Raw genomic sequence first — 23515 nt, forward strand, 5'->3', positions numbered from 1 at the left:
AGAAAAACAGAAGAAAAGCAGTTTTTAAAGTCACACAATCATAATTTTCATGAAAGATCATCTCTGTCACTTTCGAGTACACAAGTATTTAGTACTCATGTCCATTCCTACTAGTGACTTGCAGCAACAAAGTTGCACATGGTGTAAACTGGGCTGAAGACATCAGTGCACTTGCTCCATGAGGTCATGGAAGAGGGAATATCTGACACCACGGTTCAAGTTTATTGTTCCTGCCATGGATTTTTAATTGGACAGAGCTGAGAATTCATTGAGTATTCCATGACAATGGTTTGCTCATCTGTGTTCCTCCACATTCGGGGAAGAATGTGGTGTTGTGCTGAATGGTCTAGTTCTTGTGTAAGAAGGAATATTGAAAATAAGGTTATGAAGATGACTGTGGTTTTAGTGAATAGACTGGGTGAGGTCTGAATCCACAGCGCCTTTGTCCAGCTGGTTCACTTATTAAAAGAACAGCAGTATCAGGTTGTCCTCGAAAGATTTAGTTTATGAAAATTTAATATAGCTGATACTCTGCACCGACCTCAGTCCGGCTGCTGTTGTCTGCAGACACAAGCGACTGGTTGAGGGGCTGTAATTAGATTAGAGAGGAGTGGGTGGCAGTGGCCAGACGAGTGTGCGTGTGTATTTGTCTCTGCTGGTGTCAGAATCACGCACACGGCTGATGTCACGACTGGCTGGCTGTAATCCGGCACCCTGCGTTGTGCGGCCCATACTGCTGATGGAAGGTGTGTGATGCCATCCATTACTCTTGCTCTCTCCTTTATCACTTTTTGTCTTTCTTGCCATGCATATGGTGGCATTTGGGACATTGCTTTGTATTTATTATTTTCTATAAGCAAACACAAGCTGAGGAGAGATCATTTAATTCATGACAGGGCCAAATGGAATCAGCCAGACACTTTTTTTCACACTTTTTCAAAAACAAAAACGACAAAAAAAAATGTTTGCAGTATTCCTTGATACGGATTAATTGTGTATGATACAAGGGGAACTAGTGTTTGTATCTAACCTGTTGTAATATGTTATATTTGTCTTTTTCATTCTTTTCTTTAGCAAAAAGCAAAAATTATTATTTTATCATAGTGCTGTAGCATAAAAGGAGCTAATATGGTTAACAAAACCACTATTTCTTTCTATTAATTCAGTTTATATAGATAAAATTTCTAATTATAGCCATTTATTATTATATTCCAATGGCATCATATTGAAATAATGTCAGTAAAAACTTTTGTTCATACTACACAATTACTTGCTTTAACATAGTTAGCAAATAGCATAGCATAGCTTCTTCCACTTTAATGTTCATGGATTCATTTTCACACAGAATAAATCAAATCTCAAATAAAAAACACTTAGTATTGATTTTTATGAAAGTATTGACCAAAGACTGCATAAATGTTGGATGTATACATATTTCAAGATCGATCCGCTGATTCCTATTTCATGTCATCTGATAATTCATGTGTATAAGTATACAGTATATGTACTTAGATAATATTATGTGATGCAATGCGTACTAGTGTTTACATCTGAGACTCAATTTATTTATTTATTTATTTATTTTACCTGTCACATTGTTGTAATTTCAGTGGGTTTCTCTCTCTCCCTTTTAATATGTTATTATGAGAAATTTTGGTTAGCTGAGAGAGCGAAGCAGGGATCACACTGAAGAATTATTTTGCCTAATATTTAACTGCCTTTCTCTAAGTAGAGTAAAATTTCAATGAAATTAATTCCCATTATTTGATCCAGAATTTCTCAGTAATGATGGCATAGAGCATGATGAAATACAGATTAGCTGGTTTATATGATGCATGACTCTGAGGAGCTTTTGTTTCTGGTAAACAGAGACCTAAGTGCCATTATTCATAAGAGGTTATGTACCACCCAAATGATCTTTCAGTGAGTTCTTGAAATCAGCCTGAATGGGCAAACACACTGAGGATTATACAGGCACACGTGTCTCAGTGTGCACACGTCGCTGTTGCATCCGGATTGTTTTGTTTCTGTCGAGTCTCCAGCTGGTTTTCACGTGGCATGGCTATTTGATATTCCATCCATCATTGATTTATCACAGCTTTACATAATAGCAGCACTGTCAATACTAATACTTCATCAAAAATGAAATGCATTTGACAAGCCTAATGTTCTCTTAGAAATCAGAGATACTGATTAATTTATTTTTTGCACTCTGCACAAGACTAAACAAAAATTACTATTATAGCTCAGCAAAAGTATTTTTTGTTATATTTGTACTATAGCATATTTGCTGTCTATTAAAACTAAAGTATTGTAACAAATATTTAATGAAAAATGTAATGTAATGTAATAGCCTATATTTTCTTCTGCCATATTTTAAGTATGCAATGTAACTTTCGCTCTCTAGTGATTTAAAAACAAAACTGCATGCATTTTGCTGAAGAACATTGTTTTGGTTGTGCTTCGGCTCTGCATGACTGTGCGGATGTGAATATGGATCTTTCTTTCTCATAACGGAAAAAGGTTCAACTCCCGGGAGGTTTGAGATTTAGCATGCTCCATGTCAACATTTCTCGCTTGTTGTGAAAACTAACCTATGCCACTTCCACACCATATATACGTCAAAACAGCCGGAGCAACTTTTCTCTGTTTACGAGATATAACAAGACATGCACAGGCGAGTGACATACACAATTTCCTGTGAAAACTATTCTATCATGTCTAAACACTTATTATAGGCTTACCATAGTGAATCGGGGTTAGAAAAAAACACATTTTAGAAGGAGGATTGATAATGTATTACTCATTATTTAAATTTTGTTAATTTTGAACAAAAAAAGTTACATAATGTACATTTAATATAATTTTTTTTGATGATTTATTGATTTAATAATTTTAATTAATGAAAAAATTCTGTGTATGTGTGGTGGTAACAGTATGGGCTAGCAGAAATTGGGCATTATGGGCTAGCAGCCTGAATGTCCCTTTAGTCTTCTGTCTTTTGACAAATCTGAAAAAGGTTATTTTTGTAGTGGTGACACGGGTGGTGTTAGATTCTTTTTTCTGAGTTACTGGAGCATTGAACAGCCCTTTAGCTGAGTTTCCTATGGAAAAGCTCATACTGTAGTCTGTGTCCTTGGCTTGTGCGTGAGAAATGAGTTGGGCCGGCTGAGCCTTTACAAAACCTTTAGAGATCGTGAGGCAGCAGACGGGCACTGCAGCACTCCTTACTCAGCACAATGTTCTCTCTCTGTCTCTCCTCCCACCCTCCCATACATTCCAGCATCTGCTGCTGTTCTGATCCTTCCCCAGTCTCCTGTGTGTCCAACCTAATAATGTGGAGACTGCACATCCTCATTCTGTCTAAAACAAACAGTGGTTCACCTCAAATTCCTTCACTGCCCCACTGACATTCACATGTCAGTCTGATAGCATTTTGTATTGATGGCCATTCATGATTTTACATTTTTAAAAATGTGCGTTGACCCAAACACTGAGAGTGGCTCATCTCATATACTGTACACTGCCATTCAAACATTTGAAGATATTTTAAAATGTTCATGCTCACTAAGGCTGCATTTATTTGATCAAAAATACACTCAAATGTAATTATTGTGAAAAATTATTACAATTAAAAATAACTATTTTTCCATTTTTATATATTTTAAAATGTAATTAATTCCTGTGATGGCAAAGCTGAATTTACTCCAGCATCATTAGTGTCACATGATCCTTAAGAAATCATTCTAATATGCTGTTTTGGTGCTCGAGAATCATTTTTTATGTTGAAAACTGTGATACGTTTTTTTTTTTTTTTTTTTTCTTTCAGGATTCTTTAAAGGGGTGGTTTAGTGGTTGTTTTCTAGGCTTGATTGTGTTTTGGGGGCACAGTTTAACATGTCTTAATGCTTCGTTTTTTTGAAAACGCTGTATTTTTCATATATTTTACGTTTATTCTACACCTTATTGTTTCCACTCTTATATGAACGACTCATTTGAGTTCCTGCTTCTATTAAGCCACTCCCTCCAAAATATGCAATGTGCTCAGATTGGTTGGCAGGTTGGTAGCTGGCCCAGTATATCATGATTCGCTGAAGCGTCCAGAAACGCCACGCCATTCGTAGTTATGCGCTAAGCTGGAAATGTAAATAATGATGTCTGTATTGCTGTATCAAATTGAGCCGAATCAGACCCAGATGAAGAGGGTAAAGCAAAACCTCTGCAATCGCAGCTTTTAAAGGATGTTTATTAATGGTATTTCATTTAGTATTTGTGTCAACGTGTTTAGATATTCTGTCACTGCTGTTTGTTAGTTTTCAGTATACAGTTTTATCCTGATTAAAGCTTTACTGTAGCCGAATACATGACTGAGTAGTCGCATTTTTGTTAAGGTATCGTTTAATTTATAGCATGAACAACTGTTTGTCTATGAACAGAGACGTTTGTTGGCGTTTGTTGCACTAGAACTTCGCTAACTGGCTAGCAAAAACGAGTTGCTCTAGTATATGTCCTAAATAGCAACAAAACTATAACATTACATTTAAAAGACATGTACAAACAATAAAACATACTTACAGTTTGAAGCCAATAAACAGCAGCTTCAGTCTGCTTCATCTTTCAGTAATAGCCTTTGTGTAAATCCAGCATTGAACTCGTGTAGATTCTGGAAGCTGTCTTCAGCGCCGCATCCAGTGTAGAATTATAATCTATTCTATAATCTGTTCTATTACCGTTTGACGCGTCGCGTTGCGCAGCTCGTGTTCAGTGTAAACAACTCTTCCACTTCCATTTTGCTGCGCCACATGGCCTCACCCACTTTGTTGTGTGTTCCCGGGGGCAGCGTTTATGTTAATAGCAAGGGTTTATGATGTCACCAACCCAGGAAGAAGCTTGTTGTAGTCCAAACCTGGCGTTTTTGTAGGCAATAAACTGCCATAACTTTAAAAGACAATATCTCTGTTTGCATTAAACGTTCAGCGCTGTAACTTTGCAGATACTGTTTATGCTCAAGCAGCAACATTACACACTAACTAAAGTTAAAAAAGTGAAATCGCATTGAACCACCCCTTTAATAAATATAAAGTCCAATTTCCATGGGGACAAATCTATATTTGTAAATAAATAAAAATGATGCAAAATGCAGTGTTGAGGCGTAAAGTTATTTGTCAGAAAGTTATTTTTCAACCTTGTGTACCAGAAGTGTGTGTGTGAGAATGCGTTGCCTCCCTCTCTGTATGAGCTCTCATTAAGCTGTTCTGGTTGCCGGCCCATATCTTGGCCTCTTTCTCAAAGTGGACCTGCTATGGAAGGATGTTTTAGTGAAGAGACGCTCCTTGTTTCCAGCTTTTAAAATACTAACAAACCTATTCATCTCCCTCCTTAAAGGAGGCCAGCCTCTCCCACATTGGCCTTGTTGGTAAACAAAAGATCCTGTGCAAAAGCCGCCACACCTCCAACCTGTTTGTCCCCATTGGGGTCTGTTTCCTCAAAATAAACCTCAGTGTGTGGCAATGGGGAATGTTCCTTTAGTGGTTTGGGACTGTCCTGGTTTCCTGTAGGAGAGCTTGAATTAAAGAGAGCCTCTGTAAGTAAGTCTTGTAGTATTACTTTTTCCCAACTATCAGATGTTCCAAGAGAAGGCAGCATGGATTCCTTATGAATTGTTGAATGGTTCCTTCTATGTTTTCACTGTACCATTGGATGGAACCTTGTTAAAGTCAAAATGGGCTCTGCAAGGTGGAGCTTCTGATTTTGTGTGGCCCTCCAGCTCCAATTTAAACCATAAATTCCTTTCCTTTTGTGAAAGATCTTGTCCGATGTTTTCTGGATCTGTCTTCTAGATCAGTGGTTCTCAACTGGTAGGTCAAAACCTAAAAATGGGTTCCAGGTTCTGTTACGGACAACAGTGATAAAACAGCGATAAGTATTTTGTATATTTTTTTTTGTAAATATAGCTAACCATATTATCATTTATAACTATTGGATGGATAGCAAATTAAATGAAGGAGAAACTGCTTCCCATATATTTTGTTGTTGAAATCAAACGAAAGTATTTTGCCGCAAATTCATGTCAACATAAAAAAAACTTGTTATACTCAAACTATAACTGCTGAGAGCATGTAACCACAGAAACTTAAGAGAAATTTGGAACCAAAATTATAAATTAAACCATTATTATTGAAGCTCTTGTCATTAATAACTTTGTATTGTTGGGTCACAGTTTATATGATAAATAATACTGTATTGGGTCACCACATGATATCCAGAAGTAGAATCTGGGTTATGTAGCAAAATCATTTGACAACCACTGATGTAAAGTCTCCCTGCTGTAGCTTGTTTACTCATTAAAACTGGATCTTTGAGAGAGACTGATTCTGCTGCTGCTGGTGGCAGAAATGCATGATGGGAGTGCCATCAAAGACGAGTAGCATCCAAGGTGAAGAATTTGTGTGTGTGCATGAAAGAGACACACTGAACATAAATAGCGCTTGTATTCAGCAGTATAATGTATTCTTGTGTCTGGCTGATGAGCGCTTCACAGTGCTGTTGTTTAATGTTTAGAGTTTTAGTTTCCACTGATGTCTACAGATTGTCTTTAGTTTCAGGGATGTTACTACGATCGTTTGTTAGATCTTTGTTCTCGTTTCGCACCATTTCATTCTCTGTTGTTTTTTAGTTTCACGCTGAAGTGGATAGGAGAGTGTTGTAGTAAGTTAAGTTGACACTGTTGGCTGTAGATTTGGGAACTGACTCACCCACATGCTGTTGTATGTGATTCATGGCTCGGGACTCGTTTGGAATGATAATGCAGGCTTTGGTGTTTGCTCACAGATAAATGAAGCTGTGAAAGTCGGCGGTTGGCTCTGCGAGGAGTGCCGTCTGCATGGAATGCCAAATGACCACGTGAAAAGCGAAGGCTGTCTCTGTGCTTCAGTTGTATTTAAACCAGCTCTCAGCAGGATTTATGTTCTGCTACTAGAAGTTTATAAAACATGGTCACCTCTGACCCTAGAATGCATGACTCAAAAAACCTACATGAATGCATAAATAGGGTCAAAATTACTCCTGTTCGATTCGCTGGTTTTCTTCAATTAAGAAATGAAGGCATCCTGTTTTTTATCTTTATTTTCAAAGAAATTATCAATTTGACTATACACAAATGTTTAAAGTCAGCATGATCTTTTCTTCCCTATTGTGATGTACTGCATATCCAAGTGAAACTTGAAAAAAATGCAGGATGGGCCTTGATTTTGTCCTTTGGGAATTGATTAGAATTGTTGGATCACTGGTGTTTGCTAATTGATAGTTTGCTATATATATATATATATATAATTTTTTAAATGATGTGTGTGGATAAATTATTTATAATAAGCACTGTAATATTCCATAAAAAATAAGAATTGAGATATATATATTATATATAATTTTAAAAATTATAATCATTAATATTATATTTATATTTAAATAATACATTTTTTTTAAATATTTAAAATGTTTAAAATATTATATCATTTATTTTTTTATTTTTTTGTGCTGTTCACACTGCCAGCAAAAATTTGTTTTATATATCCAGATTTTTTTGAAAGTCTGGACAGCAAAAAAAATAAAATAAAATAAATTTCCCCCTTTCCCCCAAATCTGATTCAAACTACATTTAGAGTTTGTTTGTAATGCGAGTCCAATCAGATTTTTTTTCAGAAGCCCAAATCGGATTTCGAATTGCCTTTTGCGTCACTCTTCACGCGACACACAATGATAACGGAAGTGCTGGAAGTATTCTTACGGTCTTAAAACGGTATTCCCAACATTCTGAATACCGGCTGTGACTAGAACGGAACATCACAATATATACCGGTTCTGCACCGCGTCTCGACAGGGTATTTGTGTTTGGAGAGCGAGATGTTACACCTCCATTTCTCCTGCATCCGTTTTGAAAGCTTCGTCACATACAGTACGTAGATATGAATCCTGCAGTCTGAACATAGCCTAGTTATTTATCAACTTCTGACTTAATTCTACTGAGGAATGAGCATTGCAGTAGTTGTAGTTGCCAAATATTTACATGGTTATCACTGAGGAGGAGTACCCTCATACCAAAACCAGGAGCACTTCCTCATGTAGTGCCAGTAGGTATTGCATTGTACATCCTGTGAGACACCCAGGTCTGATATGCATCTGGACCTGGACCAGTGAGGGTCTGATGAGAAAGGGAAGGCAAATCTTCCATCTCACTCTCAGGAAACACCTAGACCCATTGATTATCATCTTAATCGTTTCTGAAAGCTTCTCAAAGTAGATGCCTTGTGTTCTGTCTCAGTGGTATAATCTGCTCAAAGTGCGTGCAATGTGAGGAGGAACCAGCTGACTAAATGTGGGTTCTGCATCTTCATATCATTAATCACATGAACTGTGCTGTGTTGAATTTTCTAGGGAGGGATGACATGATGAATATGCCTGTTTGACATCTCATCTGTGTCTTGATGAGTCTGATGGGAAAAAATATGGGGGAAAAAATCAACAAAATGGAGCATTAATAAAGTGATTCTGAATTTCTGAATGTCTAAATCTGTGTTTGGCTGTCAGGTTGTGTTCTAGGCTAGCCATAACTCTGACTGAGGTGATAATGTGGTTACTGCTTCATTAAGATGCCGAGCCCTGAGCAGCAAATTTGTACCAGGATTTTCTCATTACTTAGATGTCCACGTCGGGAGGAACTTCCCCATAAAATGACAAACTGTAGCCATGTGAGCCTGCGAAGCTCCAACATCTGCTGCTTTCTGTATAGTGTCATGATGATTCATTAACACAGTAAAGGGATGGAACACTGTGAGCTCAACATGCAAACACTCATCATCCACTTGCTGTATTTATGTGGCCCACTGCGAATGTCCTTACAGTCACAGTCTTGGCTGTCTCTAAATAAGCGACCAGCATCTAGGCTGTGCTGCTCAACATTGCCAGATTTAAAATTATCTTTAACCCCTCATTATAACTCTCCTTTGGTCACCCTTTGGATTTTACTGATAACGATAACTAGGTTGGATCATGCTGGCCGATAACCGATTAATCAACTGATAGTTTTTAAAATGGATACTGAATGAAAACAAACATAAACTTGAATACAAAAATAAAAAACAGTACTGATCCATGAAAATGTACTGTACTTTTTAATGTATTAATTATACCTTGATCATTCATGTTAATTCATAGTTCATTAATTAATGTTAAAGGGTTAGTTCACCCCAAAATGAAAATTGTTATTAATTACTCACCCTCATGTCATTCTAAACCTGTAAGAAACCTGTAAAATTTTCATTTTGGGGTGAACTAACCCTTTAACCTAAAATATGCTGCCATTGAGTTTGGAAGGAAATTTTGCTATAATTTATGAACTATGACACTATTTTAAAAAAAGAATATTTAATCTAATGCATTAGAAGTCATTCTTTTTATATGTTTTGATGTTATTTAATTTTTATTAATATTATTATACATTATTTAATGCTAATTAAATAATATTATTGTATATTATTAATATAAAATAAAACTTAATTCCTAAACCAAACAATAATTTAGGTAACAAGGTAGAACGAACACACTGTTAACATGGTAATATTTGTCAAAATTCAGAAAATGCAATGAAAATATTTACTTATTTTTCCGCCATGCTATAGAAAATGTGTTATAACTTCTAATGTTATTTTATTTACTTATTATCTTTTGCACAGCTATGGTTAGGGTGGTTTCCGACACTATTGTCTTACTATGAAAAAATAAAACTCCTAGTCCTCATATCTTAGAATTCCTTTTTGTATCAAAGCTTTATTTAATGTGTAAATGTCTCTCTCTCTCACACACTCACACACAAACACACACACACACAATTCCTCATTGCAAGTGCTTTGGTAATAAAGCAATCAGAAATCCATTGAGTTTACTGTTCACTGATTTGTGATGGCAGCATCTTACCTGCTGTTTTCTCTTGCCCAGGCATCACCCCCACTGATAACCTGCAGCACCTGGAGGACAAGGGTGGCTCGGACAGCGGCTCGAACAGGAGCTCGGAGCCCGTTAAAACCTGAGCCACACAGAGGTTGGTTACTACTTTGCTTTTTCATAAATGCTTTTCCATCCAGTATAACTTATAGAGTACTAGTTGTAAAAACAATACTTCAATATACCAACAAACGGTTCATATGATATCCGCAGAGAAGTCTGTTTGCATTCCCAGGTCCTGCAAGTGTGTTGTGTTTGTTATTGTGTGTGTTAGCAGATGTTCCTTCACAGCAAAACAAGATTTACCTGAGGGGGCAGCTTTTAGTGCAGGAAAAGTTTTTCCCATGTCATATCCTTTTAAGTGTAAGGGTTGTACAAGCTGACATATTCCCTTTGATCATTTCCAACCCTTCAGATGTGCGTAACTCAGTATGTTCATCTGGGTAAAGGCGATAATGAAGTCAAACCGTTCCAGATTCACTAACAAGCCGTTAAAATGTAATCGCATGATGTTTGATGTGCCATTCTTTCATTGTCCACAATCAGAACCAATGTTACTTAATTCTTTGTTTTGTTTGGATTTTGTACAAGGCTGATTGTTTCATGTTTTTAAGACCTGTGTCAATCTAAACGTACCTTCTTTTTCTTTTCTAATCCGTTACTGTCAATCTTTTAGTTTTTGAAAGCAAGAACATGTCCCTTGTGAATGACTTCTTACTGATTCTGTGCTGCTTGTTTTCAGTAAGTGAGGCTCAGTTTCCTGTTGTAACAGATGGTACTCGCATTGTTAATTTATTTAAAAAGCATTTTTTTTTCTTTACGATAATTAAATTGACTACCCTAATAGTAATCCTTAGACTATAATACAATATCATGATGAACCATGTTAACACATTCGCTGAGACCGTAAAGTAATCTAATTCATCAGCATCAGGATCAGCCAACTGAGGCCATCCTCAATTCTCCATCACTACTGTCCTTCCGCTGCTCCTTGAGTAGCACTAACGGGATTATTTCTTCTGTGTCCGGGAGGGATAAAGCATTGAGTGCGCAAGAGTTTAGGGTCTTCGTTAAGGACACCATTTACTTTTTAATGGATGAGTCTGCTGTGGGTTCCTCATAGTTATTGTACAGTAAAACTGCATATGCGCTCATCATTCATTCACTATTCTACGAGTGATCAAAGCCCATAAGCTTTGGGGTGATGAGGCAAGAGTAAGGTCATGAGTGGTGAGATTTGCCCCATGTGCTTTAGTACAGGATAATCTGGGTCATGGCTTTGCTCTCAGCGAACCTCAGTCTGGGGTAATGTCCCTTGCATCCGTTTACACCAATTAGATTAACATTGTTCTCATTAACTCAAAGAATTAGTTAGGCAAGAAACACACACAATAAAGCTGTGCTAGAACATTCATATTCTCCAAGGACATGTTTCAGATTGTTTATACACCCTGCTTTTTGCATGTACATTACAGTTCAAAAGTTTGTGGTTTTTATATAATTTTTAATAATAGTTACTGTTTTGGTGTATTTTTGATCAAAGAAATGCATCCTTGGTGAGCATAAGAGACTTCTGTCAAAAACATTTTGAACGGTAGTGTACATGGATGTTGTTTTTTTTTTGTTTTTTTTTAAGGTGTTTTAAACAGATTTTATGTAAATTTTTGTATCATATTTCTAAGCTTTAGCTATTTTTTATTTATTTTAATGATATTAACGAATCTAGATTCCACTGTACTTTTACACTGCATCTGCGGTAGATGTGTGTGGTGCGACATTATAGGACAAAAGACAATAGAAGTCATTATAATCAGTGATGCTGTCTACACTGGATGCAGTGCAGCAAGACAAATCCCCAAAGTAAACTGATGCCCTATTCTATTTCTGAAATACTCCAAGCGCTTGTAATGCTTCTGATACTTTCCGATAGAACAAACAGATTTGCAGTGGTCACTTTGTCGCATCCGGTGTGGACCGCTTCTAGCTGTTACGTTGCAACGCAGCAATGGTCGCGTTTGGCGTAGACATGGTGTTGCTCTTCTTCATGTGAACTTATGTAGGCAGGGTCCAAAATTAACACTCACAGAATGTCAAACGCTTCCCTGTTTGCATGGCCTTTGAAAATAGTTGAAAGGTTATTCCTAAAGTGTGTCCCTGAGGGAAGTGAGCACATTTAAATGTGCTAAAAGCTGAAGTTGCCCTCTAAAGAATACAGACAAATGTGCTTGTGCTTTGAAAAGCTCACCTGCAGTTATGCATGAGCCATAGAAGGCAGATTCTGGTTATGTGCAGTTGTGATTTAGTGTTTTGTAGACCTTCTCAGAATAGATGCACTGTTGCTACCTGTGCCTGCCAGGTAGCCCTTGACAAATCGCAGGACGTCCTGTGTTTGGTCTGGATGTCACAATGATGCCTTTTAATAGGTTCACTATTTACCTTAGGCTTTATTTTCAGAGCCTTTCCTCTATCACAGAGCACCTTTGATTTACTGCCGTGGCATTGAGATCACAAATATCCTTGAAATCGCTGTGGACCTTCCAGTGCCAGTATCACAAATAAAATTAAACAGTCTAAGACAAATATGTCTTCTGTCTGGATATTTTGGCAGAGAAAATGTCAGATGGAGATGGTGAACTGAATGTGATGTCCAGAGACTGATTTGTGTCCAGTAATATGTTTGACACATATTGACATTTCTTCTAACTTTGAGATTTTGTGATGTCTAGTAATATTTTCTTCTGCTCTCTAAAGTCATGATGGCTTTTGAATTTAAAGGTGCAATATGTAATATTTTTGCAAGAAAATATACAAAAACCACTAGGCCAGTGTTATATATTTTGTTCACTTGAGTACTTACAATATCCCAAATGTTTCCAACTATTTGTAAATAGTTAAAATTGCATTTTCTCACTAAGGCTCCGGGACGTGTGAGGAGTCACCTGTCAATTGCGTCATTCCTGCGTTATCCTCGGTTTCCGGTTTTATTTTGTAGAAACCATGGAAACACCAAAGAAGCTTTAAAGTGCATATTGCAGGTTTAACATTTTTTTCGAGATGAATATATAACCTTGTACAAAAATACCATATAAAAAGGTACTGCAGGGTTTAAAAATGTTTTGCGAGACATAAGGGCATTAATTTAGTAGATAAAGTGACGGTCTCTGTAAAAACGCTTTTTTTTCAGCGTCGCGTCATTTTACGTCACTACAGGGAGATGTTCGCAGAATATATTGGTATTTAGCAACAGCGGCCGTGAATCAGTGTGTTTTCAGTAGTTTTTGTATTCTATTTATCATCGTAATGGTAAATTATTGTGTTTGTGGAGGTTGCACAAACTTCAGCCTGTCAGGACATCGAGTCCAGAGGTTTAATATATTACACAAACAGCTGTTTTGATACATTTATAGACAGAAAACGAATTGTTGTTATATAGCTCAACACGTTTAGTCTTACTGTTTAAATCTAATTTTCTTTCTCTTTTTTTTTTTTTTTTTGCGAGTACCATGCTTTACCATGCCTCAGAAAAAAACACTATTTTGTCAAGTAGCTAACATAGCATAATCAGATGCAGCTTTATTTTTAATAACAGTAATACAGAATTTTCTCAATCATACAATGTTTTAAAATGAATTTCATGTCGTTTATCAACACAATCCGTCCAGCATTTAATATGATATTCTAAAATCTTACTGCAGTTTATCTCAAACAAGTGTCTCACAGCTAGCCTGACTACGTCAGACTTCCTACTTCCGCTCAATTTCATTTCGCTTCTGTACTCAGTCTGAGACAGCGTCAGAGCTTTCTGTTTACCACCGGTCTGGAAACAGCCGGGCCAATCAACGAACAGAGGGCGGACTGAGAGCCGTGACGTAGATGCTAAGCGCCGAGTTTTACATTGTAGGTTAGAGAAATCGAAAACCGAAACGACCGCGGAAATGGGAAACGAGACACGGGATGCAATTCGCTCTGTTATGGAGAACATTCAACTGTTTTTCAAACTGAAGCCAGAACAAGAAGAGTGTTTGATAAACATTTGTTTTATCATGTGTTTACAACAGGTTTACTGTGGAAGTTCAATCATAGATTTGAGTTCGATGCATGATGTCTGTGCTTCGATGCGGCTGTACAGGCACATAACATACGTCATAACTAAACGTATCTGATTGGCTTACGGGTAACCAATGATTTTAAACTTCAGACAAGCGCCCCCTGGCGAGAGAGAAAACACTTCTCTATTATGCCATTCCAGACTCTGTCTACGAAGCAAAGTGAAGTAGCAGAGTCTGGTATTACCAGGCTATCTCACAGCAGCCACTGAGTGAATGTTCAGAGTAACATTATAACATAATTTTATGCACACTCAAATGTATCTAATATGATAAACAAGAGCTGCGTTACCTCACGCTCATGACCGGAAAAGCGGAAGCAGCGCCAGCGACTGTAGCATAATAAAAGTTCCGCTGCTCGTGAGGCGTGTGTTGATCAATCGCTCCAGCGGCCTCGTTCAGCTCCCACAACACTCACTCCTGCTCTGCTTCATACTACAGTAATGTTAATAATTGCATCCATAAACATGATTTCTTCCCAAGTCCTATCCCTATTCTTTTGCACCGTCCGTTGAGGTGGAGACCACATGTCCCAAGATTCCTCCCAAGATTCCGCTCTCAAACTTGGCGTCATCAAGCTACGCCTTTGTTTTGAATAGGCTTCTAGCGACCTCTAGCGGACAGAATTCTTACATACTGTACCTTTTTTAAGCTTATATTTAATTTTTATGTGGATAGTAGACTATTCAGTAGACTGTTCAGACCAGGAGCGTTTCCTCTGAGGAGGCAAGGAAGGCAGTGCCTCCTCAAAAAATTGGATGAGAAAATAATCCATATTACAAGAATAAAACGATGCAGTTATTACAAATATGACACATGTAATATGATAAATCACTAGTTTTTCTAAAGTAACAGTGTCCAACAGCAACACCTGTGATGCAGGTAAAGTTACAGCAGTTTTAACAGACCCCCTAAAGTGTGCAGTGGGTTTAGTGGGGGGTAATTGAGAATGAATGGGGGAAAGTCATGTGAGAGGAGGCAATGCCTCCATTGAGCTATGATTGGTTATTATTAGGTCGTGCGAAAAATCCTGCCTCTTGTTTTTGGAATAAACGAATAAACAAAATAAACTAAATTACGGCTTTGAGAAGTAAGCAAGCAACTCAGCCACTTGAACATCACTGCTTTATGTCACGTCAAAATCAAACTTGAAAAGGCCTGAAAATATGATGACTGTGTGGGGGTTTTAGTGAGCAATCATCTTGGGTAAAATTAAAGGTACATCACTGTCTTTGACCAGTGTTTACTGAGCATGATGACTGATCAAAATAAGTTGATTTAAAAAGAACAGCTGAACATCAGATCACAAATAAAATATATTATTTAAATTCTTATTGCCTTTGGTTATTATTTTGGAATAGATAAATAGTAAATAGTGAATGCTTAAACGAAATTTATGAGATTTATACTTTGTTTTAATAAATAAAACATTAATTACATAGTTAATGTAAAAATACAAAATTTTTATTATTTTTTTTTTATTTGATTTCTCTTTTTTTGTAATATTTATTTAACCAAAAATGTGACAACATTGGAATATGAATTTAAATTTGATATTATATAAACATTCAAAAAACTGTGAGGACTTCGCCTCCTCATTTCAGAACACCACTGCATGCCACTGATTCAGACCAGTGTGTTAAAAACTGCAGACAGACTGAATGAAAATGCGTATTCACTCTTTAACAGTAGCTGGCACAGAAAAGCAGAAATGCCCTGGTTACCCTGGTACACAAAGTGCTGCATAACTTTCCTTTTCTGAAACAGAATAAAGGAAGTCAAACAATATTTACATGTTTCCAAATAGGCGTTCAGATTTTGTATTCGCTGTGATGTTTATCAAATAACACCAAATATACAAGATAGCTGGTTCTGGATTCTTCCTCTGATATTCAATGTTGCTTAGCAAAATCTGTTTGTGAGTGCCACCATAGTTTTATATAACAGCAGCATCTCTGGGCATGTGACCAAAAGCGCAAATCTTACTGCAATGAAAAAAATTGGTGCAGGATTTGGTGTAAAAAATTGCTAGTAAATTTCACAAATAATTACAAAAAATGGTAAGTAACACATTTTATTAATTGTGAAATTTTGAAGTAGAAAGACTGAAATAGAATTTTTTTTTTTTTTTAGTAAAACCGACTTTGTATTATTTACAATGTCAAAAATATTTTGTTACGGTGTGATTGGCCAGTTTAAAAAAAATCGCAGGCAGATTAGAAAACTTTCAGCAGCTTCCTGCCATCTGCCGCAAGCCAGTTAAAGTTTTAAATATGGATATCAGTGCTTCCCACACATAGACTTAACTTGGGCGGGCCGCCCACGTATAATAATGGCCGCCCAAGTATATTTGGAGACACATTTTTGATTTCATTATTTTTATCCTCTTATACTTTTATATCCGCGCAAGATAATGAAACCATCCGCGATCGATTAACTAGTCGTTTCATACCTGCTCATTACGTGTGCGTCAGAACTGTTTACTCCCGCTGACATTCACGTTCTACAAGGTCGCGCAACAGCGCTTCAGTCTGCTTCAAAGTGATTCTCAATCAATGAAAAGTTCAGATTTATGCCAAGCATATGGCATCGCCTTCGATATGAACGCAATATTGTGTGGCTTGTCAATGATCTACGGCTCTGTCTATTAAATGCCGCTCCATTTGAAAGCAGGTGATGGCGATTTAGCGGTAATCAGGGAACCGGCTTTACTGACGAAATGCGCGTGACAATCGCATGCGATATATCGCCCAGCCCTAGTCTACCCCACAGGAAGAAAAGACTAAGAACATTATTTGACACACATATTATTCATTTTATAAATTTTACTAGTAGAATCGGTGTCCCATTCACTGTGTACCATTGTGTCTCAGACACTATGACAGCAAGGAGAACATAGGAAAAGGTGAACCATTTAAATGCTGTAATTTTGCATAATTTATAATGCATAATATTAGTATTTAATTAAATTTAATATGCTATGTAATTAAAATTAATTTCAATAAATAAAAATACTGTTAAAAATCACACATTATTTGTTTGTCACATGTAGTAGACCATTTTTGTGCCGTGGGTAATAGAAGGATTTTTCGCCCGGCTACCACCGCAAGTATACTTCAAACCTGTGGGAAGCACTGGATATTTTTCTTACACAAACACATCGCTTCACTTCAGAAGGCCTTTATTAACCCCCTTGGAGCCATGTGGTTATCTTTTATGATGGATGGTTGCACTTTTTTAGGCTTCAAAATCTTTATTCCCTCTATTCCCTGCCATTATAAAGCTTGGGAGAGCCAGGACATTATTTAATATAACTCCGATCATATTCGTCTGAAAGAAGAAAGTCATATTCACCTAGAATGGCTTGAGTGTGAGTAAATCATGGGGTAATTTTCATTTTTCGGTGAACTATCCCTTTAACGTTGCTATTTTTTTACCGGTTAAATGCGTTATTGTCTTGTTAACTTTGAACCCCCACCCCCCCCTTTTTTTTATTGACAGGATATAATCATCCCTGATCATCTGCTGTTTTTAAACAATCGGCTGATGGTTGATAGAGAAAATAGTTGCTTTTCTCGGCCAATACATAATTAGTGATTCTGTCTAAACTGAATGAGTTGAATGGATGCCCTGTTCTATTTCTGACGTACTCTGTGCTTGTGCTACTTGTGGTACAAATGGATTTAGATCATTTGTTGTCATGTGTCCATTGTAGGCAAGCTGCTACACAGCAGAACAGACAGTATGGCACTGCGACTGGTCTTGTAGCTTCTATATATGATATTATTATGTAACAAGGACTCACATTCACACACACACACACACACACACACCTGCTGTGATGGTGGGCCCATGTCTGGATGAGTGACAGGAGGGGAGAGCCAATGAGCTGTTCTCCTCTGAGGGACGGGGCTCATCTGCTGGCTCCATGAGTCACTAGACCAGCCCACTGCTCACAGCACACAACCAGCTCTAATGTCACAGCCCCGTGCTGCCGCTGCCGCCGCTGCTGGTGGTGTGAGCAGATAACAGATGGACACCAGAATCTGTTGCTTATATAGCAGTTCATCAACACACTGACACTCTCAGTAAAATGGCTCATTCATTTTTGCTCTGTGCCATCATGTCTAGCTGTGGTGTTATCGTATGAAACTATTGCGAACGTATGAATATACTGTCAGGTGCAAAAGTCTTGCTTCCATTAAAGCCCAGCATACGTGCTTTTAATACACTGTTAAGGGTTGTATATTTGTTTATAAATAATAATTATTTATAAATAGTATTTTTTATATATAATATAATATAATATAATATAATATAATATAATATAATATAGGATTTTAATATTTAAATAAATATTATTTATTATTTATAAATAATGGTAACAGATAATTTTGTACATGTTTTGCTTTTAGATATGAAATATTTAGCAAGAAAATGTTTTGACACCACAACCAAAGCAGGTTAAATAAAAAATGCTTTTGTTGTGAAGCAGGATCATACTGTAGTTCTTCTCACCCTGAGAAATGTAACTAGAGGATGAGCCTTTAAGCAAATGTGATAAAAGGATTTTAGCTGAAATCCAATCTTCTCTTTGTTGTATACACAATTTTGTAACCCAATACACCCAGAGGGACATGTGCTTAATATCATCTCTGAGTTGATAAACACAACAGACTTGTGAATCTAGTAATAATGTAACATGCATCTATGAGCAGGATGTTTTATATTGTTGTTTGAAGCAGCCATGTGACCTCAGAGCTGCAGGGTTTTTTTTTTTTTTTTGTCAGTCTCAGTTTTAAACTGCCTGAGTAAAAACTGTTCGTGTGATCATCATGTGTTTGGAGTTAAAAGAAAAAAAATTGGCCTCTCAGACAACAAGATGGTTTTAATGGCGGTGTTGCTACATTGCCAAATGGCTCAGCTGATGTGGCGTATTTTCTGTGAACGTTTCTGTGATTTTATGACCTGAGGTGCACTGGAATGTGGCTTATGTGGTCATACATTATAACACTGATACAGCTGAGAGCACATTCCTAACATGGGAAACGTACTCGTTCATTCAGATGTGCTTTATGATCTGCTAGCTGAATGTAAGAAACAGTAAAGACCTCATGAAATAACAAGCAGTTTTCTGTTCTTCTGCTGAGTGCTGACACTAGCCAGAAACCACTGATATTCAGGAGAGGGACTTTCTCATTCTAGAGAGTTTTTTGGTTGCATAAAAAATACAAGGATCCCACTCGTCCTGGAAAACCTGGAAAATTGATGACAAATTTTCCAGTCCTGGAAAACACATGGAAAATTCGAGAAAATGTAAAATGTCCTGGAAAATATTGTAGTTGTCCTGGAAAAGTATTTTTTAAAAAGTTCTTGGGTTTTTCTTTAGTCGAGACCAAAGAGTTTATTACTGGCCTAAAACAATCACCATTAGTTGCAGAAAGTGGGATGTTGAGTTTTGACACGTGAGCGTAGTATTTTTTCAATGATGATGTTTAGTCTTGTGTTGCCACTTGCAGCAGTTATTATAATGTTGTAGTATGTTATTAACCTCTTAAATGCATAATATTTTGCTTAATTATTATGCAAGTTGATTTTCTGATCATATTTTTCCCAAGCACATTTTACCAATTCCAAACCAATCAATCTTAATAACTACTATTAGTTTTGTATTTAGTCATGAGGTTAGTTTATGAAGGCTTGTTTTCTTTTACAGATAAAATGAGCCAAAAAGAGATTTATCTCAGACTGAAAAGTCAAAAGTTATTAAATTCCCACAAGAAGAATGCAATACTAATACAATAATAAAAATTGCAGTTAAGGCATGACCATTGGACAGCAAAATGCTCATTGGGTCAGCGGGGTCAGACAACAACAGGTGGAGAAGTAAAGACACATTAACTGCAAAAGAATTAAGTGTGAAACACTTTCTCTTACCCTGAAACTGCCAAAAAAAATAGAAGTGTTCATCAGTAGTTAAGTAATGACAATAAACTATGGAATCTTGTTTCTGCCACTGAATAATAAATAAAAAAAAAAAATTATTGCAACATTTTATCTCGTCTAAATATTTTTCTTACAATTGCGAGTTTACTTAATTGTGATATAAGCTCGCAATTGCGAGGAAAAAAGTAAGAACTGCGAAATCATGCTATTCTGACCTTTTTTCTCGTAATTATTACTTTTTTCTGGCATTTGACAGTTTATATCTTGCGATTCTAACTTCTTTTTCTTAGAATTGTGAGATATAAACTTGGAATTGCAAGAAAAAGGCAGAATTGTACGTTTCTATCACGAAATTCTGACTTTATATCTTGCAATTGTGAATATCAAATCACAATTATGTAAACTCGCAATTGCGAGGGGAAAAAAAGTCAGAATAGCGAGATAAAAAGTAAAAGTCGCAATTACTTTTTTTTTTTTTTTTACGGAAACAATCTTCCATAGTCATAATGTATGATTAAGAGCTCATATTAAAAACTGATTTTATAATAATAAAGAAGTCATGGCAATAAACCTTTTAAAGACTTAGAGAGCAATATATTACTTTAGGGCATAATCCCAGTCTTTTATTCCCATTGTTGTAAAATTCAAAATGTCCTGGAGAAGTCCTGGAAAATGATCGCTGAAAAACAGTGGGAACCCTGAAATAGTTTACATCTCTAATTCATATGAACAACAGATTTTTAATTCAACATTAATTTATAAATATACTATTGTTCATTGTTAATTTGTATGTTTATAATAGATTTAATGTTCAAATATACTTAAAATGTTGTATAACTGTATTTATATGTAATGTAGCAATGAAGCAGCAATGCAATATTTATAAATGTATTATTGCTTAATGTTAATGCATAATGTATTAACTAATGTTAACAAATTGAATCTTACTGTAATGTGTTTACCACTAAAAACCACAGAGTTCAGTGTGGTCTTTTTCTTTCTGATGAATACTCTTGGAGATATTTTAATAAATATCCTGATGCATCCGAGCTTCATAATGGCCATGAATGGGACCCACTAGTATGAGCTGCTGAAAGTGCTTCCATCCACATCCATCCATCATAAATGTATACTCCACATGTCTCCGGGGGGTTAATGAAGGCCTTCTGAAGCGATGCATTTGTGTTTAAAAAAAAAAAAAAAAAAAAATTTTGAAGTAAAATATCTAGCTTCCGTATTCAGCTTACGGAAAAGGTGGCGGAAGCTAGATATTTTACTTCAAAACTTTTTTTTTTTTTTTTAACAAAAACTCATCGATTCGCTTCAGAAGGCCTTTATTAACCCCCCGAAGCCATGTGGAGTACACATTTATGATGGATGGATGCAATTTCTTCAGCTCATACTCATGGGTCCCATTCACTGCCATTATAAAGCTCGGATGCATCAGGAAATGTATTAAAATATCTCCAAGAGTATTCATCAGAAAGAAGAAAGACACATACACCTAGGATGGCTTGAGGGTGAGTAAAGCTTGGGCTGATTTTCATTTGAAAGTGAACTAATCCTTTAAGAGCAGAAAGGAATTTTACTATAGTACACACATGACAGGTATGTTTCTGATAAGGACACAGGATCACATACAGAGGGAGGCCTGCATGTATTACTGATCATGTAGCAAAAGTTGTTTTAATATTCGTTTTACCAATCGCTGTTTTATTTCAGCAGGCCAACTCACATGGATAGTACGATGAGGTAAAGTGTTATTCTTACATGGACGATAAGGGTGAGCGGGTGCGTTGAGAAAGCCGTGGGGATTGTCTTTGGCTCTGATAATTCAGAAGAGCTTTGGAGGGAGATGAAATGATGTGAGATGGCTCTTGGCTGGAGTCCCACAGCTGGGCTTACTCTGTTTTGGGGGAGGGGGCTACAGCACTAAACACAGAGGATTAAAGGGGACTGTTTTTTTTCTTTTTCTTTGTGGGGGCGTTTGGGGAGATTGTTACAATTATTACTCTCTACATGACCCGTGTTTTAGACTCCTCTGTGTTCTGTAATTATGTTCGAAGAGAAAGGCCCATTCCCCATATGCTGTTTAGGTTTATAATCACTGACCCCTTGCTGAAACTTCTAAACAGTCATTGTTGATAGTGTTATCAAAGAACTGAAAGCACAGTTTTCATCACAGTCTGCTCATATTATGTCTAGCTAAATCCCAAGTGACGGGAAAAGGAACATTTTTTGCTGTATATGCTTGTTTTTCCCCCGCCAATGTCCTGCAAATTGCAAAATAGGTTCGTTTAGATAGTATTACTTAAGATTATTCCAGAGCTGTGCTTTTATGTTATGACTCTCTGGCTGGTACAAAATTCACTTGCATTTACTAGTAGAAGTTGTTTTTTATTTATGTTTTCGACCAGAAATATTGTGTTAAGCTTTATTAAGAACATCTGTGGCATGTTGTCGATTTGCCACTGAATATAAATTTAAATTGTGCCACAATTTTTCTAAAAACGCTTATAAAAAGCAAAATATATATCGATTTTTTTTCCCTCATAGACTTCCATTAAAAGCACATAACCTTCAGTGTGTTTTTCGAAACTATTTCTGTGTGAATTGACAGCATGCCACATGTGAAGTTTAATTTAACCAGAATTGTCGTTTTAAAGTCCATCTTATTCTGTTTTCTCCAGTACTTCCTCCTCTGACATTTCTAAGACTTTGCAAGCCTCTAACCCAAAAGTAACCCTGGGGATATTATAAGTGCTTTGGCAGAAAAAAAGTGCTTTTGGGTCCAGTGAGGTTCACTTGCTAATGGGAGTTTTTGTAATTAAATTATAAGATATTTCTGCAAAGCTGATTGCCATACAACAATAAAATCCATAGTGAGCTTGTAATCACTGGATTTGAATGGCCTGCAGTCGGGATGTACTAAAATGAAGAACTGTATGTATTAACTCATGTATGGGTGCCATTGTAGGATAATGTTTCACACAGGTTTGAAGTTAACTAGACTTTGTTATGGTCAACAACATACAATGGCACATCATGATAACATTCTGTACCGCCTAACAAAAACATATTTGAAATAATAGACCATTTTCTATACTACAAAGTGGTACAGATATGCTATTTAAGTAATTTCAAGCTATAAGAAAGCATAAAATCGATTGAGCTAAAGACCCTAGGTATGTGAGGACTTAAAATAAAAGCTCAAAGAAAGAAACGCTTGTTTGCTGTCTCAGTAATGGCTCTGCTGATGTTTATTTTTTTATTAATCTCTGCAGCCCTTAGATTGAATCAGAAGATTGTCACAGACTGCTGTGCCATAAACTGCTTTGTCATAGCAGTTTCCAGAACTATTGTGGCCACCACAAACACTGTTGTCCAAGAACCTCTGTAATTACTTTTATTTATGAGACCAGGAAAGTTTTCCACCATTTTGTGTTTCTTCCTCTCTTCAATGTAAT

At 36.6% G+C, this 23515-nt stretch overlaps 1 protein-coding gene across 1 annotated transcript in view; it reads left to right on the top strand.

Moving 5' to 3' along the window:
* The window catches only part of fam110b (family with sequence similarity 110 member B), a 50628-nt gene that overhangs the window by 24104 nt on the left and 3009 nt on the right, over positions 1-23515 (top strand). Inside the window, exon 2 of the mRNA XM_067363491.1 lies at positions 9991-10093. The gene's annotated coding sequence lies outside the window, so the exon portion shown is untranslated. The remainder of the gene's footprint in view (positions 1-9990; positions 10094-23515) is intronic.

The sequence above is a fragment of the Chanodichthys erythropterus genome, chromosome 16 (assembly GCF_024489055.1).
Source record: "Chanodichthys erythropterus isolate Z2021 chromosome 16, ASM2448905v1, whole genome shotgun sequence".
Classification (NCBI taxonomy): domain Eukaryota; kingdom Metazoa; phylum Chordata; class Actinopteri; order Cypriniformes; family Xenocyprididae; genus Chanodichthys; species Chanodichthys erythropterus.